This window comes from Excalfactoria chinensis, chromosome 7 (assembly GCF_039878825.1).
Source record: "Excalfactoria chinensis isolate bCotChi1 chromosome 7, bCotChi1.hap2, whole genome shotgun sequence".
NCBI lineage: Eukaryota > Metazoa > Chordata > Aves > Galliformes > Phasianidae > Excalfactoria > Excalfactoria chinensis.
In genome coordinates, this window is record NC_092831.1 from 20,954,137 (window position 1) to 20,971,262 (window position 17,126).

The 17,126-nt window shown below is 36.2% G+C and overlaps 1 protein-coding gene across 11 annotated transcripts in view; it reads right to left on the reverse strand.

Annotated features, from left to right (window-relative positions):
- Nucleotides 1-17,126, reverse strand: part of ZNF385B (zinc finger protein 385B) — a 153,823-nt gene that overhangs the window by 85,694 nt on the left and 51,003 nt on the right. The window contains exon 1 of one of the 11 annotated variants that reach the window (XM_072342218.1): nucleotides 4,724-4,772. The exons of the other annotated variants lie outside the window; for them this stretch is intronic. The gene's annotated coding sequence lies outside the window, so the exon portion shown is untranslated. Of the gene's footprint in view, nucleotides 1-4,723; nucleotides 4,773-17,126 lie in introns of those variants that run through there. 11 annotated transcript variants of the gene reach the window in all.

The window sequence follows — 17,126 nt, forward strand, 5'->3', positions numbered from 1 at the left end:
AAGCAGTATTTTAATCCAATGGATTTTATGCAATCCCTAAGAGTCATCTTGGTTAAAACACACAAAACAGAAGCCAGAGTAGTATAATAGCATGACCCTACCATACAGAAACACAGGTGGGAGACGTCCAGCACAGATGAGAATCTGACCTGAGATGAGAATTCATTATCATAAGGTTCAGAAGAGAGCAGATGTTTTGAGTTCACCTCAGTAAATAACTACTTCACTGCAGTCAGAAAATGAAGATGACAAACTTATTTTTTGCTTTGTGTCTTTTGTTATCTAGTTCTTCAAGTTTGTTTGCATTAGATATGTGTAATCTGCAGAAAGGTTTAGAACATAAGAAATTATATTTGAAAACAGCAAAGTTTTAAATCTCCAGCTTTTGCTTCCAAAATTCAGATATACACTCATCCTAATGCTAATGATAAAGAGTTCATAAATAATATGTATAAAGGAGAATCAGAGCTTAACTAGCTGCAAGCTAGACTAAAACATTCTATAAAACATCCCTTGATGATTTTTATGTATTACGATAATACTGAGAGGTGTCAAGTGACATTAAGCTCTGCAATACTGAGTGCCGCATGCACAAGCTAAGAAAGAATTCCTGACCTAAGAGATTACAATGTAAGCATACAGAACCAAAAAGGATACAGATGACAAGTACATCTAGATTATTATGCATGGAATTGAAGCATTTGTGACTTTGCCCAAAAATGCCTGTGATATTTTCTGATATACAGCAGCAAATCGTCTCTTCTAAGCATATTCTTTTCTGGTGTTTTAAAAAATAAAAATAAAATAATAATAATAATAATAATAATAATAATAACAATAAAAAGACTTATCCAGACACCTTTATTAGGGCTGGAAAATTGTTTTCCCATCACAATCAATAAACACCAGTGACATTGCTCCTGAAACACATTTAGCATCCTTAGAAAATGATGGCAACATTAAAGTTAAAAAAAAAAAAAGAAAAAAAAAAAAGAAAAAAAAAAAGACAACAAATCAAAAGAACAACAATGAAACAAAAGGTGCAACAGTGCTGTGACACTGACAAAGTACTTTGTCACTGAGGAACAAGCGCCCTCTTGACTGTGGTGCAATTCTGGCTGGGATACTGCTGTTGGGGAAAAAAAAAAAAAAAAAAAAGTATGAATACTTCCAGAGAAAAAGAGAGCAGTGGACACGGATTTGGACTACTAAAAGAACTTCCTGCAGTGCTGCAGGGGGAAGCTGACAGTGGCATATGGTGATACCACTATGAGCCCTTATCTTGCATACTGAAGGTATTCGACGGTTCTGGTGAATGCATTGGAAAGGAACTCTGTAAGTACCTTGAGAGGCATTGCCTTTTTGAAAACAGAAAACTGAAAACGCTGAGAGGGTTCTGGGAGAAGAGCATGCTGATATAAACAAACACATAAATGAAATAAATAAGAATCAATCAGCACGCTTCTCCCTATTGTTAAAGCATAACAGGCTAGCAAACCAATCACCAGTAGAGTCAGAGAAAGTTGTACTCAAAAAGGTCAGATTGATGAGAAAAAAACAAAAACAAAAACAAACAAAAAAAAAAAACAGGACACTGACCTGAAAAAGGAAGCTTAGGACAGGGTTTGTTTGGTTGGTTGGTTGGTTGGTTGGTTTTTTGGTTTTTTGGGGTTTTTTTTTTGAGCATTTACTTTGGAAATACATTCAAATCCAGAGAATGACTGTAAGAGGCTTTGGAATTTAAAAAAAAAAAAAAAAAAAAAAAAAAAGGGGGGGGGGGGAGAAACAGAGAAACATGCATTCTGTTTGCAAGGACTAATGTGCTAAAAAGTTTAGCATAGTCAGGAAGTATAAAGGCAGTTTTAGTGAGAGAATGAAGCCAAAAGAATGAACAACACATTTGGGTATATTGCAGTACGGACTGATAGTTTAAACCCTATTAGTCTGACTTTAATGACTATTTCATACCAATTATTCATCTGTCCCTTTCACCTCTCTAGAACATTCTGAAACAAAATTTTAAACCAGAAGTATCAGCAAAGCAAAGACAAAAAAAAACAGCCAATGCACGGATTTGTTTCATACAAATTTTTAAAAAGATAAAGTCATCTTGATTCATTTAAAGCTCATATTTTTGGCCAGAAGGTTGTGGGTTTGTTTGGTTTTTTGTTTGTTTGTTTCATTTTTTAATATAATACTCAAAATGAATGATAACGTAGAGCCTCACTCAAATTTGTGCTAGTCATGACCCACAGTTACTTTCTGATGTTAGAAAGTTGTGGTATGAGAATAACATCCTGATGCAAGAACAATAAGAAAAGAAATGGAACTGTGCAAAGAACTGCGATACCTGACTCGTAGGTATACTCATTAGGGGAACTTATTGGCAAAATTGAGACATTCATGTCTGTTTCTGCTCAAATTTCACTGTAGAGTCTCATCATAACTTTGGCTTTTTGGCATAGTTCAACTATGACACAGTGTAACCCACTCAACATTTGTGTTAAGCTCTAGTTGTAAAACAGATGCAGAGAAATGCCTCCTGCTTCCAGCAGCTGAGTCGCTTCACTGGCACAAGCTGAGAAACACAATTTCCACTTCTGCTCTTTAAATGTGAAGGGAAATGTCTGTTCTGTGACTGTGCATTGGATCCAGTCTTCTCCCACACAGCCTCTTCGAAATAGAAAGGCACATTCCCCAAAGCCCCTTCTCTTCAGTCCTTTCTCTATTTGCCACTTTCTCAGTTTTCCTTCTCTTGGTCTTTCCATTCATCATTTTCTCTGGGCAGGTACAATAATGGCCTCTTTGTTCTTTCTTCTTTTATGTAGAATCCTTGTCCTCTTTCACAGCTTTTTCCTGGGTTTGCACTGTGTGTCATGCTAGAACCCTAAAGTATTTCTGCAGTCCACCAGAGCAAGGACACGCACTGCAGGGCTAGCTGGAGTGAAGGCACACTGCTGCATCAGCACAGCCACTCTGTAGACCATAGAATGGGAGAGAGCTGCAAGGAACAGAGTCACCAGGACAACAGAACCCACATCAGGGTACTCTGGAAGTGGAAAATGTGTCTGATACGGGCTCTGCAGTGCACAGGGGATGTTTTCTGCACTCGGCTGAAACAGGGTCTGTTGTAAAGAACTCCTCCTGAAAGAGACAGATGTGTGCTACTCCACAAAGAGACTAGTCTCCTCCTGAGCGTGGTGACAAGTAATAGCTCCTTTTTATTTCAGGTTTAGGTGTGAAAGCCAATTAAACTGCATAACTGAAACAAGACACAGAGTTAATTTCTCTTGGCAGCCAGTCTTCTCTTTCTACAAAGCCATCAAATTAAGCATGGGCTTTGCAGAGATGGCATCTTTACCAATGCACTGGAAGAAGAAGCAGATTCGTACCCGTTAAAATCCATCCCATAAGGTTTGCACATTCACAGATGTGCACGGTTGTTTCAAAGTGTGCAAGACTCCATAAGTATTTATATCTACTACGAATACAAGCATATGTTCCTAAAGCTGTGCATGAACAAGAGTGGGATGTACAGAAGGTTGGCTGAAAAATTGCAGGCTGTATTTCCAGGATGGTAACAAAAAAAACCCTGCCTCCCTTCTACCTCCAGGAACACGACCACAGCCGTGGGCTCACAAGCAGACCTCTGTCTGTACACTTTCGACGGAAAATCCCATTCTGTGCTCTGTAGCATTCAAAGCCAACACTTCTAAAACATCACATGGTTGTTGTGTAAGGTATGGTGCTACCTGCCCAAAATTGCAGGAACATCTCTGAGTGATTACTTCATTCTGAAATACTAACTCTGAATCACATCACGTTTAGGAAGCTTTTTGCCTAGAAGGTTATTCTCAGTATACAGATGACAACCACTCTTTCCAGACTGGGTAAAGCACTAACTGCACAATGTAAACCTCTAAGCTTCTTAATGATACCTTAGCTGCCTTTTTACCACATGCATGTAGCTACAATATTTCTGTCCACGAGTCAGAGACATATCACTCTTATCCCCCTGGGATAACCTGCTCACATAGGATCCTCTCCCTTTACCGGAAGTATTCTCTCAGCTAATCTAAGATGTGCAGAGACATTTAAAGTACTGACAGTAGCAAGTAATGTCATTCCAGACACCCATTGTGAATTTAAGCAACCTAATTAAACTAGCCATCTGAGTTTGTCCCATCAGAATGGCATTCATTGTCAGTGATTTAGTGATTTTCTTACAGAAATCTGTATGTACTTCAACAGATTAGCACTGCAGTCCGCCACCTCTTTGGCACAGACCCAACACATTGCAGTGCATGACAGGACAGATTTCTGCCCATAAAAACATAATTGAGATTTTAATTGTTATCTGGAAAGCACACAAGTACCATGCTGTTTTTTCTTTGTTTTTTGTTTTGTTTTGTTTTGTTTATTTGTTTGTTTTTAAATACTAGACATGCACATTCTTTTTTCCCATCTAAATCTTATTCCAATTCAGTTATTTCAGTACTGTTGCTACCTAAATACAAATATCAGAAGAGTAAAGCTGTTTGACTAATATTTTCCTAACTTAATGATCTGTTAAGTGCTATACTGGGCAGAAGATGGAGCTAGCACCTACCTACAAGCGTGACAGAGGAACACTTAAAGCCTTATTTTCACTTGTCATTAAATTTGCCCTACAGGTTAGGAGTTAAGAGCACTTCAGGGTACAAATTTGGGTTTGAAAACTCACAAGCTTCTCCCCTCCCAGAACTTTCTGATTCACGTAGTGACTTCCTGTAACTCAGCGCCGCTCTTCTGGGCTCTGCTCTGCTTTACAGCAAGTTCAGGTCACTAGTTGGGTGGTTCTGCACTTACACAGGATACTCCCCCTGGGCACAAGGGAGACAAAAGCATTCAGAAATAGGGCTACACAGAGCAGCCTGCAAGGCTAGGTCACACTACCTCTTTTCAGAGGTATGAATAATGGTGGACTGTACTGTTTTTTAAATTTCATTTTCACTCCCTCTTGCAAAACAGACACTTGTTTATTGCCTGGGAACGTATTAACTGAGGCTGCTGACTGCACTGCAGTCTAAGTGCCTGATGTTAGACAAGGACAGTGGGAGAAAGAAGCTCTCCCATTCCCAATCTACGTGAACATATTTAAGAAGAGCATTCACTATTCTTGCATTTTCCCCTTCTTCTTTACTCTGATGAGCATGTCATATCTTCTTTCACCTTATCAGTTTCAAAAGGAAATTTAACTGGCGCTGAAAAGTTAAGCAGACGCTTAATGGAAGATGAGCAGAAATGGTTGACCTTGGGATAACTCACTAAGATTTCCTTTTCTCATTTCGACTCTCTGTAGATAAAAATAGCATCTTTATCTACAAGGTTCTTCCAAAACTTCACTGCTAGAGAAAAATTCATTAACAAAAACTGACTTTGGTTTCTGACTTTAAAGAATGAGATCTCTAGAGAAAGGCTAAAGAAGGACACCCAGGTAAATTAGCATTTCAGCTGATATCTCAACTCATCATTAAAAGTAGGTATATTTTGTTTAAAAGAAAATAACTACTTCAGGAAGAAGGACAGGAATTTTAAATAATTTTTTTAAACTCTTCAAAACCAGAAAGAAGAAGATAGACTAATATCAATCTTGTCACAAAGCATATTCACCCTCCAGGAGGTTGACTGGAGAGTCATGGAGGGGTCCCTCCTAAAATGTTTAAAAAATGTCCTTACAGAATATCCTTGTACTCTTCAGGAATAAATTGGATCTGCAGCCAAGAAACCATTTCCTGTCAATGTAAATGAACATCAAATAATAACAACATAACTGCAAAATATTCATATTTCCACAATAAGTCATCAGCTAAACAGTAACTCAGTATTTTGTTTTTAAACAGCTTTGAACAGTCACACATGAAGGCTTGTGTCTGCCCGTCCCTGATAGTTCACACCCATTTGTATCAGTCAGCATTACTGGCCCCCTACAAGAGGAAAACAGACTAATGAGACAAGTGTTGCTTCTGTACCAGAGCCAGATTTAGATCTGGGTGGAAATTTGATATACAAAGAAATGCCAGAGCAGCTCTGTCTCAACCCTTCATATAATCTTTTATTTTCATTGGGAAGGCTGACCAATTATACCATTAAATGAAGATAGGCATCAAAATATCTTGCAGCCTCATATCTCTATTTTGAGGACATAATCTATCAGTAAAGTTCAATGTATAAAAAAAGGATTAAAAGAGCATTCATATCTGAAAATACTCGTGACTCCAAACACAAAGATTGAAGAACAGCATAACTAGCCCTGGTCATTTGAACCACTTTTTGATATCTCAACATATATATATTATATATACACATACATACATATATATATATGTGTGTGTGTGTGTGTGTGTGTGTATAAGGGGTTATATATATATATATAAGGGTTAATCTTAACCCATTTTGCAATACATCACAATAAAGTTCATAATATAAATATCTGCTGTCGATGCAAAAAAGTGTACTAAAAAAGTAAACTAATATAAAACTATTATCAGTGAACTTAGCTCCTATTTGCCCTTATTCGAAACAGACACTGCAACTCTCCAATGACTTCCACAGTTCTGCATGTTCAGCGTTTCTTGTTTAGGTTTCAAGTTACTGTCACTATAAAAAGCTTAGTCCATAGGAGATGAGAAATTTTGGCTGGTAATAGATAGGACACCTAGGCATACAATTCAATAGTATGAAACCAACAAGATATCTCATGATGGAGGGGAAAATTCCTATCCATATTGCTAACTGATTCTGTCAACATTCCTGCCTGCAATAACAAACCGTTCAAGAGTATACTTTTGATACAGATGACTCAGAAAAAAACAACCTATTGTTCTTATGACTAAATGAGCACCACGTGAAATATTGTGATTTACAACTGTCAAAATAAAACTTAAAGTTCAAGAATGATCCAGTTAAGAGGTTTTTTCAAGACCTTTACTGTTCCAAGTATTTTTCAAAGCTCCCATGTGAACATAATATTGCAACTATTCTTTTATATTCAAATTATAGAAATAAAACATGCAAAAATCATGGTTTGGATTATATATTTCAGTTTCACGTACTGAAGCAAGAGGAGAAATGAACAAAGAAACCTAACGCCATGGCTTCCAGATTTTATTCTCTCAATATGATACGGACAGAAAAGTGCTTATGGAGTATAATCCCCAGCAACAGCACCAAACATTGCCAACCGCATACTCCTCTTCCTCAGAGGAGCCATTTGCTCCCTTCAATAGTAACCTGGAAATGGGATCACTACCACCCCACATCAGAATAATGTTTTTCATGAAGTTTACTGAACAGATTCACAAATAGGAAAGTGCTAGATCCTTTATTCATCTTGTATGTCCCACTTCTGCATCACCCAGCAGAAATGTAAATTTCCAGGAAAAAATAGCTATATATATTTTCAGCATAATAAATTATGCCAGTTTCTTCCCTCTTCCCTACCATACCTGTATAAACTTAATTACGTCAGTATTACCCATTTTACATAAACGATTTCCTCTCCTATATGCATTCACATAAAGCAGTATTGTAATGAAACAGCCCATAATAAAATGGCAGCTGTACCTCAAAACCTTCATAACTAGATTTACCTCCTTCTACACAGAGAACATTCCTCTTTCCCTCCCCTAACACCGTCCCCCTCACCCCCCCAAAGTCTGAAAAACAGAGTAAGTACTCTAACAATAACAATCCCTGTTGCTGAAATTTTGAAAAGATCAGAGGATGAATTACTATATATTGTTACTAACAGAATAAGGAGATAATGACAAAATTGTGAACACAGGAGGAACTAGAAAAACAAAACTGATGGATTGCTCTGACTTGAGAAGAGCTCAGCTTCAAGAAAAACATCTCTGACACAGTAGTTACTCTTGCTCAATGCAGTGTCACTTTACTGTTCTCCAAACTAGTCCTTGATTCCATGCAGCTGGGAGTCATAGACACACAGGGTGCTATAACACACATCATGCATACATCACTAGCATGTAACATGGAATAGGATACGCCTGAATAACTGTGATCATATTTAATGAAGTCATTGCAAATTTTGTTGGCTAATTTGCAGCAACAAAATTGCTCTGACATGTTTTTACTGCATCAATTTTATATTCCTTAGTAGCCTTATGACCAAAAAACCAAATCAAACAGAGTGAACAGTCAGAACTCCATCAGAACTTAATGCAACGTAGTTCAAAGAAAACGTCCATCCTGAGGTACGCAAATATCAAGTCTTACTAAGATACCTAAGAGCAGTTTGAGCAACTAGAGTATCATATGCAACAACAACAACAACAACAAACAAACAAAAAAAAAACAACAAAAAAACACAAAAAAAACCAAACCCCAACAACAACAAAACACCTGTACAGTAATGCCAAATTATTTCTATTTAATTGAACAATTTACTGAAAGGCAAACTGGAGACATTTTATAATTATTAGTGAATAATTGTATGCTAAAAGTTCATAAGGCAAAGCACTGGATCCATTAAGGATGACAGAAATGCACACCAACTTGGAAATCCTTGGATACAGAATGTCAGGGAGAAAAAAAGAAAAAGCTATTTATAATGCTGGGTATTTGCTATAATCACATCTGCCACTTCAGTTCTGTATAACGTCACTAACACCTACATGAAAAAATAACAGAAATAAATTCTGCTAAATATTAGTTCAGGATATAACAGGTTTGCCCATCAACAGAAGCAATAAGCTTAAAATTTAGACACAGTCAACTGCTCAGGCATCTTCAAGAAATAAACCAGGTTGATCAGATTCTTCCAGTCATCTCTGTTGCAACAGCATACAAGAGATCAAGTGTTTTCTGATAACTATTGTTAAAACATAGTTTTAATATTGCTTGTAATAAATGCCATGTTCATCAAGAAGACATTATGGTTTTTTCTCCATCATACCTTCTATTAAGGTTTTGTTTGTTTTACTTGATTTGTTTTGTTGCTCTGGGGTTGTTTTTGTGTGTGTTTATTTGGGGGGTTGGGGGGATGGGATGACCTGCTTTGTATTGCTTTCTTTCTTATTTTTATTTCTGTTCCATGCCTGTGCAAGAGAGAACATGCTTAAGCATGCTTAGACACTTTACTGATGAGGATACTAGCACTCAATTCGCAAGAGCAGACATACTTGAATAATTCAAATTCAAAGCACAAACCTCATCAAAATCTTAATAAATTTTTGTAATCATGGATTAGTTTCTGTTGCTGTTGTTTGATGTCATCGCCCTCCCCCCCCTCAATTTTTTGGCTTCAACACTTTGTGCTTTAACATAATTCCCCCTCGTTCCTTCAGAAAACATCCCCAAAATGGGTAAATTCTGCTCTTTTGTCAGCTACATGCTTGGGAATTAGAGCTGCTTTTGCTCAATAAAGGAGTAGCAGAGTGAAAATCCTGCTCATCTAATGTTAATTCTTTTGAGAAGTGTAAAAGTTAAGAAAATTTTCCTATTACAGCCATAGGCAAAGTCCATAATTATGCTGAAAGTATGAGATCTATTTCAATTTCTCTTATCATGAATCTTAGAACAAATAAGATTGCATGGGAAATTTTAATTACATTATCACTTGGTATTTCTTGATTTTATGCAGACTGCTTTGATTGTTAACATTTATGAGAGCACTACAACCAATTCAGGAAAAAAAAAAAAAAAAAAAAAAAAGCCCAGTGATTAACTTCCTATTAACAGCATTATGCATGGAAGTGAACTTTGGTGTGCCATGTGGGAACAAAAATTTTAAAAATAAAAAAAATTATCTTAACATCAGCTACAGGACATACAGCATGCTCATTTTTATCTCTGAAGTTACAGAAACTGCAACAATTTTAAATTCAATTAACGTCCTGTCACAAAGACCATTCCCTCAGATGATTCTGCAGCCCTACTTTCCCAAAGTGGAACAGGTTCCTTCATAGATAAACATATCTGCAGATCTGCATAAACATATTCTGCCTTGGAAGCCACACCATGAACAACTCTGTGAGAAGCAACCTGGCTTTTAGATGAGTCTGAGCCCATTCCCTCTTCCTCTACTTCAAAATGCAGCTTCATCAAGAGTTTCTCTTCACAAAGAGTCATTAGGCTTATAATAGTTCCAGATGACTTTCAGATCATTAAAAAGAAAAACTTAACACAGATGAACTACATTTCAGTCTTGTCCAGATTACAGGAATACATTTTCACTGTTTCTATACCCATAGAAATTAAAAATATATTAAAGATCTGGAGAACAAACTAAATATTAGTCTGGTTTTTCTTTCAGCTCTACATTACTTTTCTTTCTCCTTGAATGGAGACAAAAAGAACTGTCATACAAACTCTCTGGTCAAGAGTCATTAATGCAAACTACAGGGTCATCACGATAACAATAAAATCAATGGGACTGTCCTTCCGGGCTCTTTCCAGATATTCCTAGGATGTCCCTACAGAACCTTATTCTCCACATTTTTTATTCAAATATTTACCCTGGTTGCAATTTAACCTGTAGTTTGCTTTGTAATGTGTCAGTGTTCTGGTTTTGTCCAGAGCACTGTTCTACACATTGAGGAGGACTGCACTGTTGTACAGCTGTGCTCAGGGCACATATCAGTTAAGCTTCGGTGGCCCACACTCATTAAATTCTTGAGTTTATTAGTACAGGTATAGCAAACAAAATGAAAGCATAAAACATATGAATTGACTGACATTTAATATATATAGGACAGTATTATATAGCATGAAAAACACCAATACTGAATTACCCAGAATTAAATTGGTTTTCAATAGCAATAACCACAAGAGGGACAATCTGAAAACTGTTATTTGGATACCGCTGAAATGGCATAAAAAGAGAATGCATATTCAAGATTTATTTCAGAAGAAATACAACTATTTATTCTGATTCAGACACATGCACATGTTGCGTGCTGGCTGGGGAAAAAAATAAAAAAAAAAAAAAGAAAAAAGGACAAACCTATTATCCTTGAACCTCAGTTATAAATACATGAAATGAATGCAAAAAAACCTACTCATATTTCTACCTCAAACACAGATGATAATTAAGTAGATTAGCAACATTCAGAGCCTCTTACACTCCCCACTCTCCTCTGGTTAGCCTGGATTTAAATGTTGTTTATTTATTTATTTTAGGGATAACATTCAGAAATTCTTTGGTCTTATGAAATTCTGATAAGCCACACACTCACTGAATGCATAAATCTTATAGAGGTGCTGACTTAAATTTCAATAATCATAAGGCCTGGGAAAGTTCTTAAAATGAAATTCCCAAAATAACCACGCACTGAATATTGTAAACATTTGAAGCTTTTGAATGTACTTGATTTATATACAAATAAATAAATAAAATTCAAAATGCTGTAAATCTAAGAAATGTATGCTTGTTATCATAAATGTGAATGGCATTAATGGAGTAAAAAAGATTACTAGGAAATATTCTAGGGAGCATGCAGTTTCTTACACACCGTAATCTTAGTGTACCTTGACATAAGCACAACAATAAACAAAAGCATGCAGCAATGCCGCATACTTCTATCACCCTGACTCTGAGCTGATGTAAGATTTGTTATTTCAACATAGAATGAGATCTTCAGCACTGAAGGTCTTTTTTAATTTTGAAAATTTTCAAGAGCAAATTGGGTACAACTAAGAGAGTCTGGCACTAAAGAATAAAACTAGATAAAAACTGCAAGGTTTATCAGTTAAATTCAAAACCTGAATTAAGCTGAATGACAGAGAACAGATTGCCTGAATTTGAGTAGTACTGCTGATATATTTAGAGTAATACAAGTTTTCTTAGATCTTAAAAACCCAAAATCTTTACCATAGAAATTCATCCACGTTAGCCTTTATTTATTTAATCAACTTTATGAAATGAAAACAGAACCTAGAAACTCATTATAAGCTGTTCTCTATCAGTTCCAGATGATCTTTGGGGTCCTTTTCAACCTAAGACCTTCTATGAACTGTGCAGAGCTTAACCATATCGATTCCTATTCATATAGTTGTTGACTACAACACATTTCAATTAAATCACATTGTAGCATTACTTAGAAATGCAAATGATCTACCAAAGTCACAAACATGGAAAAAAGCTCACAAATCACAAAAAAGGTGATACAATCTGAATTCAAATAAAGTGGCACCTGTTCCAGGAAGTCTTCAACTATAACACATTTAACATGAAATTTCTCCCATCTTACTCGGGATTTGTCTAAAGCAGGTGGAGAACCCAACTCATCTCACAGAATGTGCCTCCGTATTTGATCTTACTAAAACCTACAACCCCAATGGTGACTGTACAAGTGGCATCAGTGGTTACACTGGTTGTTACTGCCTTTGAGTAACTGGAGAGAAACCCATGTTTTAATTAGAAAGATTCAAGACAGTTACTTATAAATGTTCAAGTGCTCTGCTGCATTGCAAACCTTGTCACACTAATCCTTGCTGATGTATGCCACTTAGTTTAACCATTAAGCTGATACGCACAGGATGAACTTGGGTATACCTAATTGTACTAAATTTAATATCACACTGCTGATATGAACCATCAAGAAGTTTTCCATTAACACCACTTCCCTCCCTTCCCATATAACAACAGAAAGCTGAAATTTAATGAAAAAAAGTGTACTCCATGTTAACAGATGATCGAGACTCATTATTATGCAAGATAAACAAGGATTTCAAATTTTTGTGCATGTTTTTTTAAACAAAAATTGTAAACCAACCTGTCCTGTAGTATCAAGCTTTTCTCTTAAGATTATCACATATGGTCTATCACAAAAAAAGTTACTGATTGAAAAATCAAGACCTAATTCATTCATAAAGCAAAATTCTGCAATATTATACAGGTTATTATGCAATTTATTATTTATATACTAAGACAGCTTAATGCTTTCCACACGTGTGAAGACAGTCCAGCCTGAACACAAGCAAAAGCTTCAAGCTCCTCAATTCTTTGTACATGACCATCACGAATAAGGAAATCAGGAACACATTTCTGGAGCAGAAAACAAACGAGCCAAAGAAACATTCCCTGAAGAGCGCTCAGTGCAAAGCAGCTTGGCAGCAGAAAACTTCAAAAAACTCTCAGGTCTCACAGGCTCAAAGGCAAAATTCTACAGATTTCTATGGCACGTGATTTGTAACTGCCTCCAAGACAGAATTTAAAAACTAATTAACAGTAGCAGTTGGCATAACCTAGGGTTTATTCTTGTGTATCAGCTAAATTGCACACAATACTTTCATATGACTGTGCAATTCAGCTTGAGTTTCATGAAGCTACAATGGAACATTTCTTCACAGATCTAATTTTTGCAAGTGATAATTCTATTTTGATCAGTTGCTAAGTTGAGAAGATAACTGAAGGACAGAGAATATCTAAAGGCAACTACACAGGCCATGTTAAAGATATAAACAAGCTATGTAAACAAGACCAAACCATCATCTTTAACCAACTTAAAATAGCAGTATTCCCTACAAACTGATTAAAACCACCAATGTCCCCAACACTACGGACAGTGCCACCACAGCCTGCTGATTGTGCATACCCTTCCACAGTCATTAACAGGCTAAGCTTAGTATGACAGAAAAAACATATGAGGAGTAGACAATAACACCTACCACTAATGCCAAAGTAGCTTACCAAGCTTGTGTTTCCAAAACATGGAAAAGAGAAAATAAATAAATAAATCATCTTCCTCTTGTGAAATATGCCACATTAAAATTCCAATTCAAAACAAGTAAAGTAGGCAGGAAGTTCAACTCACCACACTGGAAAGAGATACAGGTTTTAATTGGCAGCATGAAAAAAGGAGGGTGATAAGCTAGACACAGGTTATTTCAAGGATGGAGAAAATAAGGTGCCTGTTGCATCTTCTTATGCTCTCTGCTCTGCAATCTCTTACACTTGGAGAAGCAGAAAAATCTTTATCTAATATAGTAAACAATGAAGGCAGTCACTGCCTTTCTGGTTGCAAACAAAGACCAGTCCTTCAGAGCATAAATACAACCCAGGAAATGTCAGGAAATATCCACTCCCTCAGTAGAAACCACTTTCAATAAAGGGAATACACTCTAGAAGAAATCTTCGTCATGGTATGTCCAAGCTGTCAACAACCATGGTCACATCATTATTCTCAAGTGACAAATTATTAGAGCAAATGTAGTGGTTGACAAAGGCCACAGAGGTTCACAGAATTAAAGAAAATAATTTTAAAAAACAAACAAACAAAAAACAACCACCCAACGATTCAACCCCAATGTTGCAAGCACAAGATAAGGGTGCTATAATTTGTTGTACCTAAATCCTCCTCCCCACACACATCCCAATATACATAATATATCATAATATATTTATTCCATAAAACTTTCCTCCCTTGAAGTTTCCTTCTGTTTGAAGTAAGAGTTACACACAAGTGCTCACCACTTCTCAAAGTAGTTCTGATACATCATACTTAACGCCCATTTCAGTATGACAGTGATCAGGAGCGTGAAATAAAATTAATACAATGAAGTTTCACATGCACTTGTTTAGCTTCCATATCAACAACTGATAGGTAACTAGCAAACAGTTCTGGGTTGGCAGATCAATAAAATTTCAGTCCTATTTATGGTTATAAAATACAAAAGGAGGAAAAAATATTCTGAGTATACAGTAGAAATGCATCAAAATTAAGAGTAAAAGACCCAAATTATTGACTTAAAAAACAGAATCATGGTTTGGGCTGAAAGGAACCTTAACAGTCACTTAGTTTGCTACCCACTAGCTCGTGCTGCTCAGGACTCCATGCAGCCTGGCCTTGAACAGCAGGGATGGGATAAAAATACATACTTCCTGATGTTTCTCCAGAAAAAAAGCTTGCCACATTTTTGAACTGCAGTAATTAATACGTTGAAATTATTTTATGAAAGACATGTAAGGCAGACATGTGTCTCAGTGAATTGAACTGGTACAAATTTTCTGCTCTTGCAAGACACTGCAATCTAGAATTCCCCAGTATATTTGCTATGCTGAAGCATAAAAAGAAATAAACTGAAATGAGAAACAGATAGTTTATGCCCTGATTGTGACAATTTTCAACTCCGAACTAATTGCAATTCAACGTAGTAAACTATCCCTGCTTAGATTACTAGCAAAGTACTCCGTCTGCCTCAGTTCCATGCTCAGGAATTATCTTTAACTACTTTTGTATTTTACGTGTGTGTATATTACACATAAGTATATCTATCCTTATAAAAATATAAAATGAAATGTTGCTATTTTAACTCACTGGATAAAAGACTAAAAATCACATCATTCTGAAAATCAAATCATGCTTTGAACAATGGCTTCAATAATACATTAGGTCATGTCTTTACCCTTAAAAGCACATTTATGAAGAAATATGCCTTGAATCAATTCCATATGCACAGAGAAGTGCATGTAGAACTTGATTTCTTATTTTTAAGCTCTGTAATACTGTTATTTCCAATATATCCTTGGGATATATTCTTGCACTCAAGTATTTCCTTTAGTCACGTTCATGTACTGAAAGTGAAAACACTTAAAAGACACTGCTTAGGACTTACTTCCCTTTTCTGTTTTTTTCATTATTGAAGTGCTTAAAAGCATTTAAGAAAGTTTCCTGCGATGCAATCTTTACCATCTCCCATAAAAATAGCACATATTTTCTTTATCCATACCCTTTCCACACAACTCAATCTCCTAACATTTGAATGAACTCTGTTCTTCTCAGAATCCTTTAGATCTTATTTTCTTCTGGGGTATAGGACTTACTATCTATGAAATATTTTATTGCCTTATTTACTGACTTCAGTGGCTTATTCTGGGAAAGTAGACAGATCAGCTACAGGCACCCCTAAAGACAATTATATTAATGACTCCAGCTGATGTTACTTTTCCAGCCAATGAAAACGTGAGCTCTGCAAGCAGCGTGTTTCCTGAAGAACTGTACCAGCCTACTCCAAGCACTCGCTACCTGGAACAATGCCAAATATATATCCTAGCCAGTTTCACAAATCTGTAGAGATCATGCAGTCATCCAACAAAGAAGTCATTTATGTTCCTCATAAGCAGGATTACTCAGCTTAAAACCAGGTGAGATATGAGAAGGAAAAAAAAAAAAAAAAAAAAAAAAAAAAGCTTAATCTCTCCAAGAAAGTGGCTCAAGGCAGAGACAGATCACAAATGGGAAAATAACAATCATGGTATTTCTGTATGGTGTTTTGTTTAAAGATCTCCAAGTCATTTAAAGATATTATTTCACTTAGCCTATCAACGTGCCTTTTCTTTGCTCGTGTAGCACTGAAAAAAACAAATCAACATGCAAACCTGATATGCTTATGCAAACCTGATATGGTTTAAAGCAAAAAATATATATATATAATAAAATAAAATTTAAAAATTTGAAAATAGTTCACAATTTAGAAAACAACCTTCACAATGCTAAATTTCATTCATCATTCATCCAGCAGCCTGAAATTGGCCATTCACTGAGCACCAAGAAAGAGGTTCTAAACTTGAGGGAAATCATCACACTACAAGCTCCTTTGGATTACTGTGGCATCCCAGACAAACAGTGCAAACCACTCCAACTTCAAGTCTCTCACAAATCCTTACACTGAGATATTTGGACCAAATGTTTAATACCACCCCAGCATGGCATGATTAAAAAGTAGTTTAAAAACTCTTGACAGATTAAAAGAATGAGCAGGCAGTATGCACAGACAGACTGTGATGACAACTTTACAAACCCGCATATAAAAATCCTCCAAACTTATGCAACAGTATGTTTCTATTTCTCCTGAAGAATAACAGAAGTTTAAGACACAGCAAGTATGAAATATGGACTCTGCATGTATCACTGAGGACCTGGAAGCAGGATGCTGAAAACCTAGGTGAGAGCAACATTCCTTAGGTGTCACAACCCGAGTTCAGGAGAGATTGCATCATAAATCAAGTGATTTTCTTGCTGTGAAAAACTTTTTACCCAAGGCCTTCATGCATTTTTTTGAAGTAGATCTTAAAATTTGGATGGCAAATGTTTTTTCCGATAATTTTACACAAGTTTAGCATA